Genomic DNA, 17,174 nt, shown 5'->3' on the forward strand with positions numbered 1-17,174 from the left:
CAATAATATGATACATGATATTCAGTATATGCTGCAGCTCTGGAATTGCTTTTAACTTGCTTGAAACATAATATTAAAGTCGTTCATAATTAGTTATTTTCATTTAGTTCATAATTAGCAGTAGTCAACAATCAATCATAAATTCTTGAAAAGGTTACTTTTATTTGTAGAATTAAGTGTTAAATATAAATTGATCATAAGTCCCTTGGGAACGATAACTCGTTTCTTTAAGAACCTATATTACTTGCGCGACCACGTACACTTGCGTGTATTCTGAGGAGCAACAAGTTTTTGGCGCCGCTGCCGAGGACTTAGAAATTGATTTATATTCAATCTTCTTAAGTCTACACCTAATATATTTTGATTATTAATTACTTGATCTTAGCTTGTATATTGCAGGTACTTGATTTTCAGGTCTGGCTCGGAAAGGAGATCTTGTCGAACCTTACAATGAACCAGAAAGAGTTTTACGCCAACGCAGAAAAATGAACCAGGGACGACAAGGAGAATTGGGGTTAGGTATTCCGGGAAACTTTGATTATGATAATCAAGAAAATGTGAATAACCCAAGGAACCCGAATAACCAAGGAGGACCGCCTGTTGTTCCCGCAAGACCAGTCCGTGATGTGGCAATCCCACTCACAGCCAACTTGGCATCCAGTATTAGGAAACCTCCACCGGGAGGTAGATTTGAACTAAAGTAGAGCATGGTACAGATACTCCATACTAATGGGCAATTCACTGGTCTCCCCCATGAGGATCCTCAAGTCCATTTTAGGACTTTCATAGACATCATCAATACATACATCCCAATTGGAGTCTCATCAGACTATGTGAGGTTGACTTTGTTCCCGTACTCATTGTTAGGAGCTGCAAGACGTTGGTTAGATTCTGAGCCACCAAACTCCATCACCACTTGGGATGATCTAGCAAAGAAGTTCCTGAGTAGATATTTTCCATCCAAGAAGACCGCGAAGTTGAGGGGGGGAGATAATAAACTTCATTCAAAAGCAAGGGGAGGACATGTACCAAGCATGGGCACGTTTCAAACAAATGTTGATTGCTTGCCCACACCACATGCAAACCAATGAGGTACTTTGCTCACACTTTTTTTTGAGGGTTTAGACTATAATGCTCGTTCTCTTCTTAATAGTGCAGCAGGTGGACAGGCCCTATCCATAACGAGTGAAGAGTTTTTCGCTTTACTAGATAAACTTTCTGAAGGGAACCAAGGGTATGAGGGGGAAAAGTCTAGAACCCCAACCCAAAAGGCTGCAAGGATCTTAGATGTAGACCAAGCTACTGCCATAAATGCCAAATTAGATGCAATGCAACATAACATTACATTGTAATTTAAACAAATAGCTCTAAATCAGGCTCCGATAAACGTAGTACAACAGGCAGCAAATTGGTGTGAGGTATGTGGTAGCGGAACTCATGAAACCGAGCAATGTGAAGCAAACCCGAATTCAATAAACTATGTGGGTAATGCGCAAAGGGGTGGAGTGCAACCAAATTATGGTAATACTTACAACCCTAGTTGGAAGAACCATCCTAACTTCTCATGGGGTGGGAACCAAAACCAAAACCAAAATCAGGCACAAGGGGTTAACCAATACCGTTCTCAAGGGGCTGGGCAACAATACTACAATCCTAACCAAAGCTCACATTCTAGTGCACCAAAAGGGGGGATGACTAATGAAGAGCTACTCGAAAAGCTCATGACTGTAATAGGGACCAAATTAAATGCTAGAATAGATAAGCAGGATGAGAACATTAGAAACATCCAGATGTCCCAAATGAGTTTAGAGAAACAAGTTGCGCAAGTGGAAAATTCTTTGAACTTGCGCCCCCAAGGTGGGCTGCCCGGTGACACTGAGCCCAATCCAAAGCAATTGCATGCGGTAAATACTAGAAGTGGGCTGCAATTAGACAAACTAGCTCCAAATAAGAGAGACACTGAGGTAAGTAACAAAGGAAAGAAGGTGGAAGAGGTAGTAAAAAGCTCCAATGTTGAGGTACCAGTTCCTCAAAAGAAATTACCACCTCCATTTCCATAAAGGCTCAAAAAGCAGAATGAGGATGAATGCATCGGTAAGTTTCTCTCTCCTTAAACAGGTTCACATTAATCTACCTCTGGTTGACATTTTGCAGGGTATCCCGAAGTATGCTAAATACGTGAAGGACATTGTGGCTAGCAAGAGGAGTCTCACGGAATATGAAACTGTGGCACTTACTGAGGAGTGCAGCTCAAGGATTCAAAACAGACTGCCCAAAAAGTTAAAAGATCCGGGTAGTTTTACTGTGCAGATTTCAATTGGGCAAAATGTTCATGCCCGGGGGTTATGTGGTTTGGGGGCAAGTATAAATTTGATGCCCTTATCTTTGTATCTAAAGCTTGGGTTAGGTAGTCCAAAACGAACCACTGGTATTCTTCAACTTGCTGATAGATCCATTGCTAGGCCAGAGGGGGTGGTAGAAGATGTGTTAGTGCAAGTAGGCTGATTGATTTTTTCGGTAGATTTTGTTGTCTTAGATTTTGAACCCGATTCTGAAGTTCCATTCATTTTGGGACGTCCTTTTTTGGCAACAGGTAAGGCATTGATTGATGTAGCAGGTGGTCAATTAACCATGAGGGCACATGATAAGGTAGAGGTATTTGATGTTTACCGCACTCTAAAATTACCTTCTATTTATGAAAAGTTGTCTGCAATTACTGTGGTTGATCGCATAGTAGAATCACATTTAGTTGTGCCCGAAGACCTCTTAGAAAGAGCGTTAATAGGTCATAAAGAGGCTCAAGAGATAGAGATATGTCTGAATCTGGCACTCGTGGAGCATCACAAGCAGAGAATGGAACCATTAGAGCTTGAGTTAGGATCACCACCCAAACCCTGCATTGAGGAAGCCCTAAAGCTGGAACTGAAAACACTGCCGACTCACCTCAGGTATACATTTTTGGGTACTAATGAAACTTTACCTGTTATACTTTCTGCAGAGTTGTCTGAATCTCAGGTTGGAGCAGCATTGCAGATTCTAAAGCGGAGAAAGAAAGCTATTGGATGGCAGATGGCTGACATCCATGGGATTAGTCCAGCGTTATGTATGCACAGAATCTACATGGAAGAGGATCACAAACCAAGTGCACAACATCAACGTCGACTAATCCTTTGATGAAAGAAGTGGTGAGAAAAGAGGTAATATAAGTGGCTAGATGTTGGAATTGTGTACCCAATCTCTGATAGTAAGTGGGTAAGTCCGGTACAATGTGTTCCCAAGAAGGGAGGTATGACAGTGGTAAGGAACGAAAAGAATGAGTTAATTCCTACTAGAATAGTGACCGGGTGGAGAATTTGCATGGATTACCGGAAACTAAATGATGCTACCCGGAAAGATCACTACCCCGTTCCCTTCATTGACCAGATGCTTGACCGACTAGCAGGGCAGAAGTACTATTGTTTCTTGGATGGGCATTCCGGTTACAACCAGATCTTGATTGCACCCGAGGATCAGGAAAAGACCACGTTCACTTGTCCTTATGGTACCTATGCCTTCAAACGTATGCCATTCGGACTTTGCAATGCACCGGCGACTTTTCAAAGGTGTATGATGGCCATTTTTCATGATATGGTGGAAGACTTTGTAGAGGTGTTTATGGACGATTTTTCCGTCTTTGGGAAGTCTTTTGAGGTATGTCTCCGGAATCTTGATAAAGTACTTGCTAGATGTGAGGTCACTAACTTAGTTCTAAACTGGGAAAAGTGTCATTTTTTGGTAAGAGAGGGGATAGTGTTGGGACACAAGGTGTCTAAATCTGGTTTGGAGGTTGATAAGGCTAAGGTAGAAGTCATTGAGAAATTGCCCCCTCCTATTTTTGTAAAAGGAGTGCGTAGTTTTCTGGGTCATGCATGTTTTTACAGGCGATTCATCAAGGATTTTTCCAAGATTGCAAGACCTATGAGGAATCTTTTGGAGAAGGAGGTGAAGTTTGGATTTGATGAGATGTGTGTGAAAGCTTTCGAGATGCTGAAGAGGAACCTAATTGAGGCTCCCATCTTAATTGCTCCTGACTGGGGGTTACCATTTGAACTCATGTGTGATGCAAGCGACGTAGAAGTGGGAGCAGTGCTGGGACAAAGAAAGAATAAAGTGTTCCACTCGATTTATTATGCAAGCAAGACCCTTGACTCTATACAAGCTAATTACATAGTGACTGAGAAGGAAATCTTGGCTCTAGTGTTCGCCTTTAACAAGTTCAGATCGTAATTGGCAGGTACTAAAGTGATTGTTTTTATTGACCATGCAGCTATTAGGTACCTATTCAACAAGAAGCATGCTAAACCAAGGCTGATTCGATGGATATTGCTTCTCCAAGAATTTGAACTTGAGATTAAAGATAGAAAAGGTACTGAGAATCAAATAGCAGATCACTTATCTAGGATGGAAAAATTTTCACATGTGAATGAAGGTGAGCAAATCCGGGAGAAGTTTTCGGATGAACAATTGATGGCATTAGATATCTCTCAAGTGCCATGGTATGCAGACATTGTGAATTTGATAGTAAGTGGTGATTATCCTCCGGGAGCAACCACCCAACAAAAGAAAAGGCTCAATCATGATGCCAAGTTCTACATTTGGGATGAACCATTCTTGTTCAAGCATGACGTAGATCGGGTAGTGAGAAGGTGCATTCCGGAATCTGAGGTTCACAAAGTGCTCGAGAGTTGTCATGCTAGCCCATATGGAGGTCACCATGGAGGAGAGCGTACTGCTCATAGGGAACTACAATCTGGTTTCTTTTGGCCCTCGTTATTTAAAGATTCTATTTCTTTTGTGAAGGGTTGTGATAAATGCCAAAGGTTGGGTACTATTTCAAGAAGATATTAGATGCCGCTCAGTAACATTTTGGAGGTGGAAATCTTTGATGTGTGGGACATTGACTTCATGGGTCCCTTCCCACCATCTAGTGGAAACCAATACATTTTGGTGGCTGTGGATTATGTTAGTAAATGGGTGGAGGCTGTAGCTCTTCCTTCCAATGATTCAAGGGTGGTGATAAAGTTCATTAAGAAGCACATCTTCACTTGCTTTAGCACTCCAAGGGCAATTATAAGTGATGGAGGTAAGCATTTTATTAACCATCTTGTTAAAAATCTTCTTGCTAAATATGGTATTCGTCATAAGGTTGCTACAGCTTACCATCCTCAAACGAGTGGCCAAGTGGAGGTTTTGAATAGATAGGTGAAGCAAATTTTGCAGAAAACGGTGAATGCGCAAAGGAAGGATTGGTCTGAAAAACTAGATGATGCATTGTGGGCATATAGGACTGCGTACAAGACACCAATAGGGACTCCTCCCTATCACATAGTATTTGGGAAAGCATGTCACCTTCCAGCGGAATTAGAGCATCAAGCATATTGGGTAATCAAGAAATTGAACTTAGACCCTGAGCTAGCCCGTAAGAAGAGAGTGAATCATCTACATGAACTTGAGGAGTTTAGGCTCCACGCATATGAGAATGCCAAGCTATACAAAGAAAAGAAAAAAAGGTGGCACGACAAGCACATAGTATCTCGTACCTTCAATCTGAGAGATAAGGTACTACTCTTAAACTCTAGACTAAGGTTATTCCCCGGAAAACTAAGGTCGAAGTGGAGTGGTCCTTTTGAAGTGGTCAGGACTACACAACATGGGGTTGTTGAGCTTAAAGGTAAGACTGGCCTTACGTTCTTGGTCAATGGGCAAAGGGTGAAACATTATTTCGGTGAGGATTCGGATCGTGATCGGGAAGCTCTTGAGCTAAATAATAAATGATCCAAGCTGAGTCGTGCCGCGACGTTAAATCAAGCGCTACATGGGAGGCAACCCATGAACAAAATGTAATAAATAGATAGTTCGTCTTTGAATTCTGCAAATTTTGTTTTAGCGTGGTTTCAATTTTTAAAAATTAAGTAGTAATAGCTAGATACGATTTTCTTTCATTACTTATAACTTAGCTTGTAATAGTAAAAAAAAAACAATTTTTTTTTGCTGTAGCCAGGCGCACTGGCTGGCGCGCCGCACTTGGCATAAAAAGTCAGAGACAATGTCTGGGTGTGCTGAGAGACGCGCCGCGCCAGGCGCCACAATTCAGAGGGACAAATGGGGCGCGCTGAGAGACGCGTCGCCCCCCCATCGCGCCAATACCCAGAATTTTTTTTATTCGGGTATATACCCGAATAAAACCCAACCCACTCCCCTGAAATCCTTAAAACTCCCACTTCTTTCCCCCATTCTCCTACAAACCGCCCAAACCCCCTAACTTCTTTCCAACTCCTCTTCTTCATCTTCTTCTAACCTTTCTCCTTCCTCCATTAACACCAACCTTTCTCCTTCTTCCATTCCACTCACCATTAAACCTTTCCCTACCCATTCTCCTCCTACACAACCACATATCCACTCCCCTTTCACTTCGAATCCTTCATTAACCAAACTTGTTTTTACTCTCTTCTTCCCTCTCTTCACTGCCAGCCGCCCCCCCCCCCTCTTTAATTTTTCTAACTAATTTTTATTTTTGCTTTGTGTTTGTTCCTCTTTTGTTCTATTTTTTTTAATTTTCTTGTTAGGAGGTGATGGCGCCGAAAGCCAAAGCCGTGGCGGGTTCCAAGCGGAGTAGAAAAGGAGAAGCTTTCGGTTCCTCTAATGCTCAGGAACCGGTGCAAAAATTTGGTAAAAAGGTTGTTGAAAGGTATGGCTGGGAATGGTTCGCCTGTCAACAAGAGGCAAAGTATATGGGCGATGAATTTGTGAATGAGGTAAGGTTGCAGTCGCAATTTCCTGTTATATATCAGACTGTGCTTGATTTGGGACTAAGTTTTATATTTGATAATCCGGGAGATTGCAATTTGATGTTAGTGAGAGAATTTTATGCTAATTGGCTAACTGAAACAAAATATAAAAATGTGCCGGTTAGGGGGAAAGATGTCAAGTTTTCAGCCCGAAATCTGAATGAGTTGTTAGGTACACCGAATTGTGACCCTGATGAGTTTAATAACATGAAGGATAAACCTCCTTATAGGGATATCCGACATACCTTGTGTGGGGTTGATTCGGCTGCTAGGTGGGAGCGGAGTAAGGATACCAGGAGGCATAATACCCTACATTTTGCTAACCTTAATCAAGTTGCTCGGGTGTGGCTGAAGATAGTATGTAGTGTGTTGTTGCCTGCCAAACATTTGACTGATGTGACAAGGGATAGGGTGGTACTAGTCTATATGTTGATGAAGGGAATGTCTATTAATGTTGGGACAATACTGAGTCAAAATATGATGAAATTTAGGAACAATTTGAGGTGGAGATTCTGTTACGGGGAGTTGATCACCCGTTTTCTGAGGGCTGAAGGTATTGAAGAGGAAATAGTAGACATGACCATTGCTTATCACTCGGATCTGACAGGTAAATTAGTTGATGTAACCCGCACAAAGGCACTAGACACGTCCCATGGACCTGTCTTGTCTGCTCCAGAAACGCAAGCCCGTGATGACAGTGTCATGGCAAGAATGTTTGGGATGGCGAAATTGTAGCTGCGGATAGGTGGCCGTCCAGCTACAGATGCAGAGATGGAGACCATGGCGGAGCGCTACCCCTTGATTGAGAGTGCATCATTCTTATGCCGGACTGGTCCCGCATTCTTAGAGCCTTTGGATGATGATGAGGCTACTGCTGACGAAACTATGGATGATGAGGAGGATGATGCTGTGGATGAGGAGGCGAATGCCTTGATGGTGTTTGATCGCGATGACAACGAGGCCTAGAGGCCCGATGGAGTATTCCTAACTCTATACTTTGCTTTAATTATGCACTGAGGACAGTGCTTATTTTTAAAGTGTGGGGTGGGGTACATATGTCTCTGTTGTATATAGTTGTTTACTACTTTATCGAGTCTAGTGGTAGCTTTTAGTTAAATGTTTTAATTTTTTTTTGGGTTCCTCAGCGTTTGTTGTCGGTACTTTTACTGAGGATTGTCCCTTTGAACCGAAATAGGACTAGTTTATTGCTTTATCGAGTCATAGAGTCATCATAAGAGTGACAGTTCCCAATGATGGAAGGATGACGACCGTCTTAAGGGAAAGTTAGTCAAATAGAAGAGTAGGATTGAGAAAACAACCTTGGCCTTTTGAAACTATGTCCGAAAAGGTTAGTCAAACGTCACAGGTAGTCATATGTGGAAGAATGCAATAGATTATTGACCTTGTAACAAGCATGTGTTCTTAGTTCTGACTTAAAATAAAAATAAATGGGCTTAATTGTGTAATGATACCGTAATGCAAGTTGTAGAAACATGTAGTTGAGATATCCTTACATATGTCATAATGCCATGTGTGGTGAGAATTGATTTGTTCTTTCTTAACTTGATATCTAGAACTTGCCTTGTGTGTGTTGAATTAGTAGCTTGTATGACTTAAGGAATATGATTGAGGCGCTTCTTTGAAATAGCCAATTCTTAACTCTACGTGTATGCATACCATTGAAATCATCCCTAGTGAAGCCCCATTGAGCCTATAGCCTTGTTTATTGATAAACCACATGATAAGCCGAAACCCATTGTTTGATATCAAGTCTTTTTGATCCTATGAAAAATCCTTAATGCACTATTTTGAGAAGAAGGGTTGGAAAATGTTGGCTGATATAGCTAAGGGTGAATTGCTACATTGTGTGAAAAAAGGAAATTCTATTTTGGCCCTGGTCCTTAGCGACAATGTGCACCTCGACTAAAATTGACGGTGACTAATCTAGAATTATGCTCGAAATAGTGGCCCTGATCCTATCAAGGATAATGTGTACCTTACTTGGATGATAAAAATCTAGAGTGTGGATGGCTAGTGCAAAGGCATGAAAATGAAAATAAAAAATAAATTTTTTATATATATATGATGAAAAAGAAATAAAGGGCAAATATGGACTAACAAAATGGGTAAATAGTCATGAAGTTTGTACTAGGAAGAAAGAAGAGATTTAAAGAAAATTGTTGGCAAAATAATGATGGGTAAATAGTCATGAAGTGTGTACTAGGAGGAAAGAAGAGCTATGAAGAAAATGGTTGGCAAATTAATGATATGTGCATTAGGGAGGTGTAGCCACTAAAATGATTCCTAAATATTCCCTCCCTTACCTTAAGCCTACATTACAACCTAATGAAAGTCCTCTTGATTCCTTGAGAAATATGTGCGAAAGGAATAATACACTATTGGCAAGCTTATGGTATGTTGAGAAAAGAAAGAACTTATTTTGTGAGGGTGAGTTGATGTTGAAAAATAGGCCTTGTTGATATTGCGAGTTGTTTGAGTGAAAGGGTTTACTAAACAAGAATAAGTGAGGGCATTCATGGCATGTGTAAGTTTATCTAATTGATGTGTTTGTATGAGTTTGCATTAGCCCGGAAAAATAATAAAAGGGTCCTTCTTTGAGCATGTGTTGTACTTGGTGTAAACATTGTAAATTGTTGCATACCGTATGAACTACAAGATCATGATTGAAAATGTTTGGTTGATATTGAGGTGGGTTGATAAGTCCAAGGGTTGTGCAAAAGAGTTGATAGTCTAGATATTGTTTGAGGACAAACAAAGTTCTAAGTGTGGGGTGGTGATCTTAGGCATATTTATATGCCTAAGTTGTCAATAATTGCCCATGAGTCAATTAGATTGAAAGATGATCTCTAGTCATTAGCTTAATTTTTGGTTTAAATTGTAATGATTGTACACTTACACACATGATTAGTTGTTTCAGGACCTCTCAAGGGAATTAGAGTTAACTTGAAGAGAAGAGACATAAAAGAGCAGGAAAAACAGCCAAAGATGAAGACCCCAGGGCCAGGCAGAGGCGCCTCTCAGGCGCGCTGAGAGGCGCAACGCGCTAAGGACGAAACTTCAGAGGCCAATTTCAGGCGCGATGCTAGGTGCGGCGCCCCACCATGATGCCGCCTTTTCCAGCATAAAAACAACTAAATAGGACTCCTTGTTGGTTGAGGATTGGGTCTTAGTTTTTCTAATTATTATAAATAGACCCATAGGGTTCATTAGTGAGGGTCGACTTTTTGGTTTATTGTGCAAGAGCAAGAATTCAAGTTTGTAATAGGTTTTAATCCTTTAACTCTTCTAATTTCTAAAAATTGCATGAACTATTGTATTTTCTTGTTTTCTAATAGCATGAGTAGCTAAACGCCCTAGTTCTGGGGCTGTAACTACGAATGGATTGTTGATTGTTTATGGCTTTATGAATTAATTCTTGGTTGTCATTATAAGTTACTTCTATATTCTTGTTTTAGTATTTCTTGACTAGCCATCTAGAGATAAATCTATTGTTTAACCTTAAAATCGAGAGAGGAGAGGTTAAATAGACCAGAGGATATAGAGAGCTTGATCGACCCGTTAAGTCGAGGTGATTTGTGTTCAGGAGTGATGCCCAGACAAACAACTCGCTTGGTTACGAAATATGATGAAATATAAATGCTCGTTAATTAGTCTACTTATCCCTGTTCAACGATGTAGTTAGGTAGCTAATTGGGGTAGGCGACGAGAGGTGTATTGCCCGACTCATATAATTAACCCTATAAACCAGTAACTTGACAACTGAAATTAGTTCTAGGCCGATGATAAGATACATGATATTCAGTATATGCTGCAGCTCTGGAATTGCTTTTAACTTGCTTGAAACATAATATTAAAGTCGTTCATAATTAGTTATTTTCATTTAGTTCATAATTAGTAGTAGTCAACAATCAATCATAAATTCTTGAAAAGGTTACTTTTATTAGTAGAATTAAGTGTTAAATATAAATTGATCATAAGTCCCTTGGGAACGATAACTCGTTTCTTAAAGAATCTATATTACTTGTGCGACCACGTACACTTGCGTGTATTCTGGGGAGCAACAACAACCTTAAATCATTTATATTAATATCATAAAGAAACACGTGCATCTTCATAAATTCATATTTCATAATTCATAAGATTCATTATATGATCATAGTCTAGAAATTATGGATCATGCATAGGTTCATGTGAATATAACTTTAAAACATGTAATTACTTCAATTCATGCATAAAAAGATAGAAAGCAATCAAATTAGATCTTAATATCCTCTCGGTGCTAAGTATAAATCTCATGGAATAGTCATTAATCACAATACATTTCATCATCCATGGAAAGACACAATTAAGCAATCAATCCAAACTAAAGTTCATTTAGAATAACTCCTTAATCTTGATTCAACTTAGGTGAGAAAACCTTTCAACATTATGAATCTTTTTGTGACAAAAACCCTTTCACAATCATGTTTTAAGTAGTATGTCTTTCACAAAAACAACAACAACATTTATGCTTTACTCTCAAAGCAACCTTAAATCATTTTGTCATAAAGAAACACATACATCTTCATAAATTCATCTTTCATAGTTCATAAGATTCATCATATGATCATAGTCTATAAATCATGGATCATGCATTGGTTCATGTGAATTTAACTTTAAAACATGTAATTACTTCAATCATGCATACAAAGATAGAAAGCAATCAATTAGATCATAATTGGAAAGAACCCATGAATATTGAATAAAATCCTAATTTTGATTGGAGAATCTAAGTTGTTAAATTAGAGAATTTAGGAACCCTATGGAGGAAGGACTCCATAGGTGAATACTAACATACCTTAGCAATCAATATCCACAATCAAGGGTGAATTAGAGCTCTTCATGCCAAACTCTACCTTTCTCCTTCCTTAGTTCTTGAGGGAAATTTGGGGGCGATCTTGGAGGGGATTTAGGGATTTTAGAAGAATGATTTAGAATTGGTAGTTTTTAGGCTTAAAAGACTAATATAGGGCTTAAGATTAGGATCAAAACGACATGGTTTAGGCATTAATCAATTATGAAAAAGGCTTAAAATCCCTTAAAAATAACTGTCGACCCATTCCTATGTAAGGATATAGCAAACACCGTGCTCAACAACAACAACAGTTTACGCCAAAGAGTTGGCTACAATAGTAATTATTGTTTTTGTCTCAATAATTTGAATTTGAAGTACGTGTAACAATTCAAAAGTCAAATCAATAAAATTCAGCCAATAGATCTACTCTAATGCCTTCAATGTATATAAAAGCTGTTGGAGGAGAAATTGACACTGATGCCGGAAGAGATACCGGAGGTGGAAAAGCAACTGGCGCCAGATTTGTAGAAGATAAAGAGCCCTGCAACACAATTTAAAAATTACAAAGAAAAAAATATTTTGTTATATAATTCAAAAGATTATATACCTCATTTTTAGTGCGCTCTTTGAAGTCACAAAAGTTGCAGGTTCTATTTAATCTATGGATACAGTACTTCACCGTTGAAGACGATCCAGAAGTATCAATTGTGGAAAACAGAGTAGTAACAATAGCAATGAAATCGGGCGATAACAATGATGAAATGTGAATACGTAACACTGAGAGTGAATGAGTAAATATTGATGAAAAGAAAAAGATGATATAGAAGACGATTCAAAAGCAACATGGTGAAGAGATGGAGCAATGACAATGACTAAATTTCAAATCAATAATTTTGAATATTCTAGGATAAAAAGAAAACATTAAACTAGAATTGAAATGCAACAAATTAGACAATAAAGAAAATTCTAGATACTAATTAAATTAGCATTCAATCACATGATAAAATCCAAGGGATCGAGAAATAGTTAGTTACTTAAATTCATAATCTAAATTTTATTCATCCCAAAAGAAACACTTAAAAGTTTCATAACTTTAAAAAAACAAACATCAAAGACGTGCATCTGTCATCTCATCCAGTTAGTTCACTCCCTGAAAGAACTTAACTTGGGCATCCAAAACTATTGGAACACATCCACACTTAGTAGTTGCAAACAAAGAAACAAAAATATATAATAATTAACAATTTCATTAAAGGAGAATTGATTTTCAACAAATGAAATCTATTTTCGTTAATTTACTGCAAAGAGTATACCAAGCAACAAAGACCATAATTGAACAATAAATCCCCACATATATCACGGTCAACCAAAATATTTGACATTAAATCTTTTTAAGGATAATTCTGAATTTTGATTGCAAAATGATGTTCAAACGAACCATGACAGATTGTTAGAGTCCTCATGGCTGATTTAGTCTTTTTCAGTTTAAACCTTCTAAGTTTCTTTTGCTCCCTCAATAATATTCACTCTACTCACATTGATATCATATATTGAGCATAAGATCAAGCCTTCCTGTTTTTATGACCATAATAATGAAAGAGAGAGTGCTACGACCAAAATGAACATGACGATTATGAGAGAAACAAAAGTCAAAAGGCATTAGTGAGTTGCCGAATAGGAGGCCGGTCCTAGCAAATGAAACGGGGACCACATCAGTAATACTGTATAAAAGTAGAAAAATAAAAAACAGTGGAGTAGAAATTGTCTACAAATCTTTTTTAAGGGAGGGAACCACATCATCCTTATTGTTATTTTCTCATCTTCAATAAATTGGGTTCTTTAATTTAAATAAAACTAATAGTAACTTAATTTGTTAGTCGAATTGGGCCTTGCTTTTTTAAAGTTTTTTTTATTATATACTCTATTTTTTAGGATCCATGTGTTTTGGTGACTTGGAAATGTCTAATATATAGTATCTTCTATAAAGCAAAATGACAGTATTGAAATTAAAACCGTATTAACATTGAAATATATTACCTTTTTAAATACAAATTGCGGAGACAAAGTTGATAACTACTTCATCTTATATCATTTACATATTTTACGAAGTATCGTTTTAACTTCTTTTTAAACTGTGTCGTCGAACCTAATATAAACAAATTAAAACGAGTACTACATGGATTTGTTAGATTTGTTCTGATTTTTCTGACAAATCGATGATTTTATGTTTCAAATATGAGCTTATTTGAAGCACACTTGAGTGTTAAAATTTGAAGAGTAAATGGTATTTTTTTGACAAAATAATTACACACACGACTAAAATTTCAACCTATTTCAACATGTGTTTCAGCCATGTATAACTTAGACAACCATACATGATAATGTTAAATGAGTTTGTTAGATTTGTTGTTGTTCTGATAAATTTATTCAATGATCTTGAATATTCTAGGATAAAAAGAAATATTAAATTAGAATTGAAATGCAATAGATTAAACAGTAAAAAAATTCTAGATACTAATTAAATTAGCATTCACTTACATGATAAAATTCAAGGGATCGAGAAATAGTTAAGTACTTAAATTCATAATCTAAATTTGATTCATCTTAAAAGAAACACTTAAAAGTTTCATAACTCTAATCATAACTCTAAGAAACAAAATCAAAGGCGTCCATCTTATCCAATTAGTTCACCCCCCGAAATAACTTAGCTTGGACATCCAAAGCTATTGGAAGACATACATATATAGTAGCTGTAACACATGAATCTGTTTTCATTAATTTATTGCAGAAGGTATACCAAGCAACAAAGACCAAAATTGAACTATAAATCCCTATATATATCACGGCCAACCAAAATATTTGACAGTAAATTTTTTTAAGGGTAATTTTGAATTTCGATTGCAAAATGATGTTCAATCGATCCATGACAGATTGTTAGGATCCCTCAGTAATAATCACTATCCTCACATTAAAATCATACATTCAGCATAGGATGAAGTATTTCTGTTTTTATGACTATAATAATGAAATAGAGTGTTACATCCAAAATAAACATAATGATTATGAGATAAACATAAGTCAGAAGGTATCAATAGGTTGCTGAATAGGAGGCTCGTCCCAGAAAATGAAACGGGACCACATCAATAATACTGTATAAAAGTAGAAAAATAGTGGAGTACTATCTACAAATCTTTTTAGGGGGAGGAGACCACATCTTTCTTATTGTTATTCTCTCATCTTTAATAAATTGGGTTCTTTAACTTAAATAAAACTAATACATAGTTACTTAATTAGGTAGCCGGATTGGACCTTGCTTCTTTTTTAAAAAAAATATTTTGTTCTCTTTTTGGTGATCCATGTTTTTAGGTGACTTAGTAATGTCTAACATAAAGTATGTTCTATACAAATGATTTTCATTTAAAGTCATCTTTTTTTTTATATTCAAGATGTAAAGGGACAAAGTGATTTAATTCCCCATTTAACTCCACTAAATTATGTATGTACTCTAATAATTTCCTTTTTTTTAAAAATAGTTTATTAATCAGACTATAAAAGTTTGGTTAAGCTTTTTGGCTCGATGCCTATGATACCCCTTATAGGCTAGAAAAGTTATGTATCTTTCCTCCTTTTCTTTTTGATTTTTTATCTTTGTTTTTCTATTTTAAAATAAATAATATTTAAGGTATTTAAGTTGTTCATTTTCTGCTATACATATACACTAGCGAACATAGCTTCATAAAAATATTATTTAATAGTGTGTATATATATATATATACTAGGTAAATTATCCGTGCTTCGCTGCTTCGCACGTGATTGAACTATTTTATTAAGCTTACATATGATCTTTTGATAATATTCATATTTTCGATACATACACTACATTGTCAAGAACATTTTAGGTTAAGGCAAAGCGTTCTTCAGAAATCTTAAATGCTATATTTTTTAATTTTTTGTTATAGAAAAATTATGAGTCATAGAGAGATTTTAAGTATAAAAAAGAAGTCTAAGAAAATCTCCATAGAAATAGTTGGTCAGAAGTAATGAAATTTGCTAAATTCCAAAAAGTTATAAAGAACAACATTAGACGTTAAGGAAGAGACCAAAAAGCCTCGAACAACAACACTCCCAAATAAAGTGGAACATCACATCCATACAAGAACATAATTAACTAAAACTTCAGCTCCTTTCTTATGAACCTCCATCAATCTGTTTTTATTATAGTATGAAGTATCATATATATGTTAAAAATGACCCTAAAATTGTTAGTATCATGAATGTTTTTCCTCATTGTCTCAGAGTAGTCATTACTATTGCTTATGTTTCATATCATTGACCCCAACTTATTTGGTCTGAATGGAACTGTTCAAAACTGGATATTCTAAACTAAAATTTTGAAACATAATATATTAAAATCGCACAGCATAATTTTGTGAACACTTGAACTCACAAATATTCACAAATAATAATAAAGACAACCTTACTTTCCAAGCAATCAAGAAGAAAAAGGCATATTGCTTAACATATTTTTCAAAAAGATAGTGTATCGAGTTGTATCCAAGTTTACAGTTCACAAATTTAATTGAAATAATCCAAAAGAAACAGTTCTTACTTCTTTATAAAAAAACAAAAAAATTATCAAAATAAAGAGTCATCACTATAGTAAAAATGATCTTTAACGGCAATTAATAGCTTAATTGTCGCTAAATATGTATTTTCAGAGGCAATTGGCACTCTTTACAAATGTCCCTAAAGTTTATAGCAACATTGAATCTAATGACAATTAATTAATGTCGGTAAAGCCTCTAGCACTTTTCGTTAATGTTCATATTTATGTCGATAAAAATTATTTTTGTTATAGTATATTCTGGACATTTGTTTGTTTCAAGAAAACTTGATATCTTATTATGCCCAAAAAGAAGAGACGAAGAAATATGACAAATTACTTAACTTGCGACAAAAGAAGTGGACTAATTGTGCCTATACTAATATTCCAGGAAGAGTGAAATGACATAAAAATCATTTGTACCTAATAAAAAACAATCAAAATAATATATTAACTGTGGTAAGCAAGAGAGCAATTTGTTTTGTAACTTCATCATTGGTTCAGTATTAGTTATGACATATTTGTTGTTGTGTGCTATAAAATATAGCACAACCCACAAGAAATTTTCCCAAAAAGTATATGAAAAAACCTACAGAAAGGGACAAACGAGAAGATAAATTTTCAATCATCCTCAGTGGAATTTTTAACAGAGTTCAGAAAAAGTCACCAAAATAGCAAATAGAAATTGCAATAGATACATGAATCACTATGACTTACAGTAAAAGATTAAGCTTCATGACATATGAGGAAGAAAATTTTGAGGAATGAAACACACTTCATAAGAAGTTTAATTAATGTACTTGAATTCGACTCCCCTATAGCAAAAAAAAAAAACTATAAATAATAGTGGCAGAAATAAAAGTTTTGTTTACTAAAGAACTAAATGTAA

The sequence above is a fragment of the Solanum tuberosum genome, unplaced genomic scaffold (assembly GCF_000226075.1).
Source record: "Solanum tuberosum cultivar DM 1-3 516 R44 unplaced genomic scaffold, SolTub_3.0 scf00305, whole genome shotgun sequence".
Taxonomy (NCBI): Eukaryota; Viridiplantae; Streptophyta; class Magnoliopsida; order Solanales; family Solanaceae; genus Solanum; species Solanum tuberosum.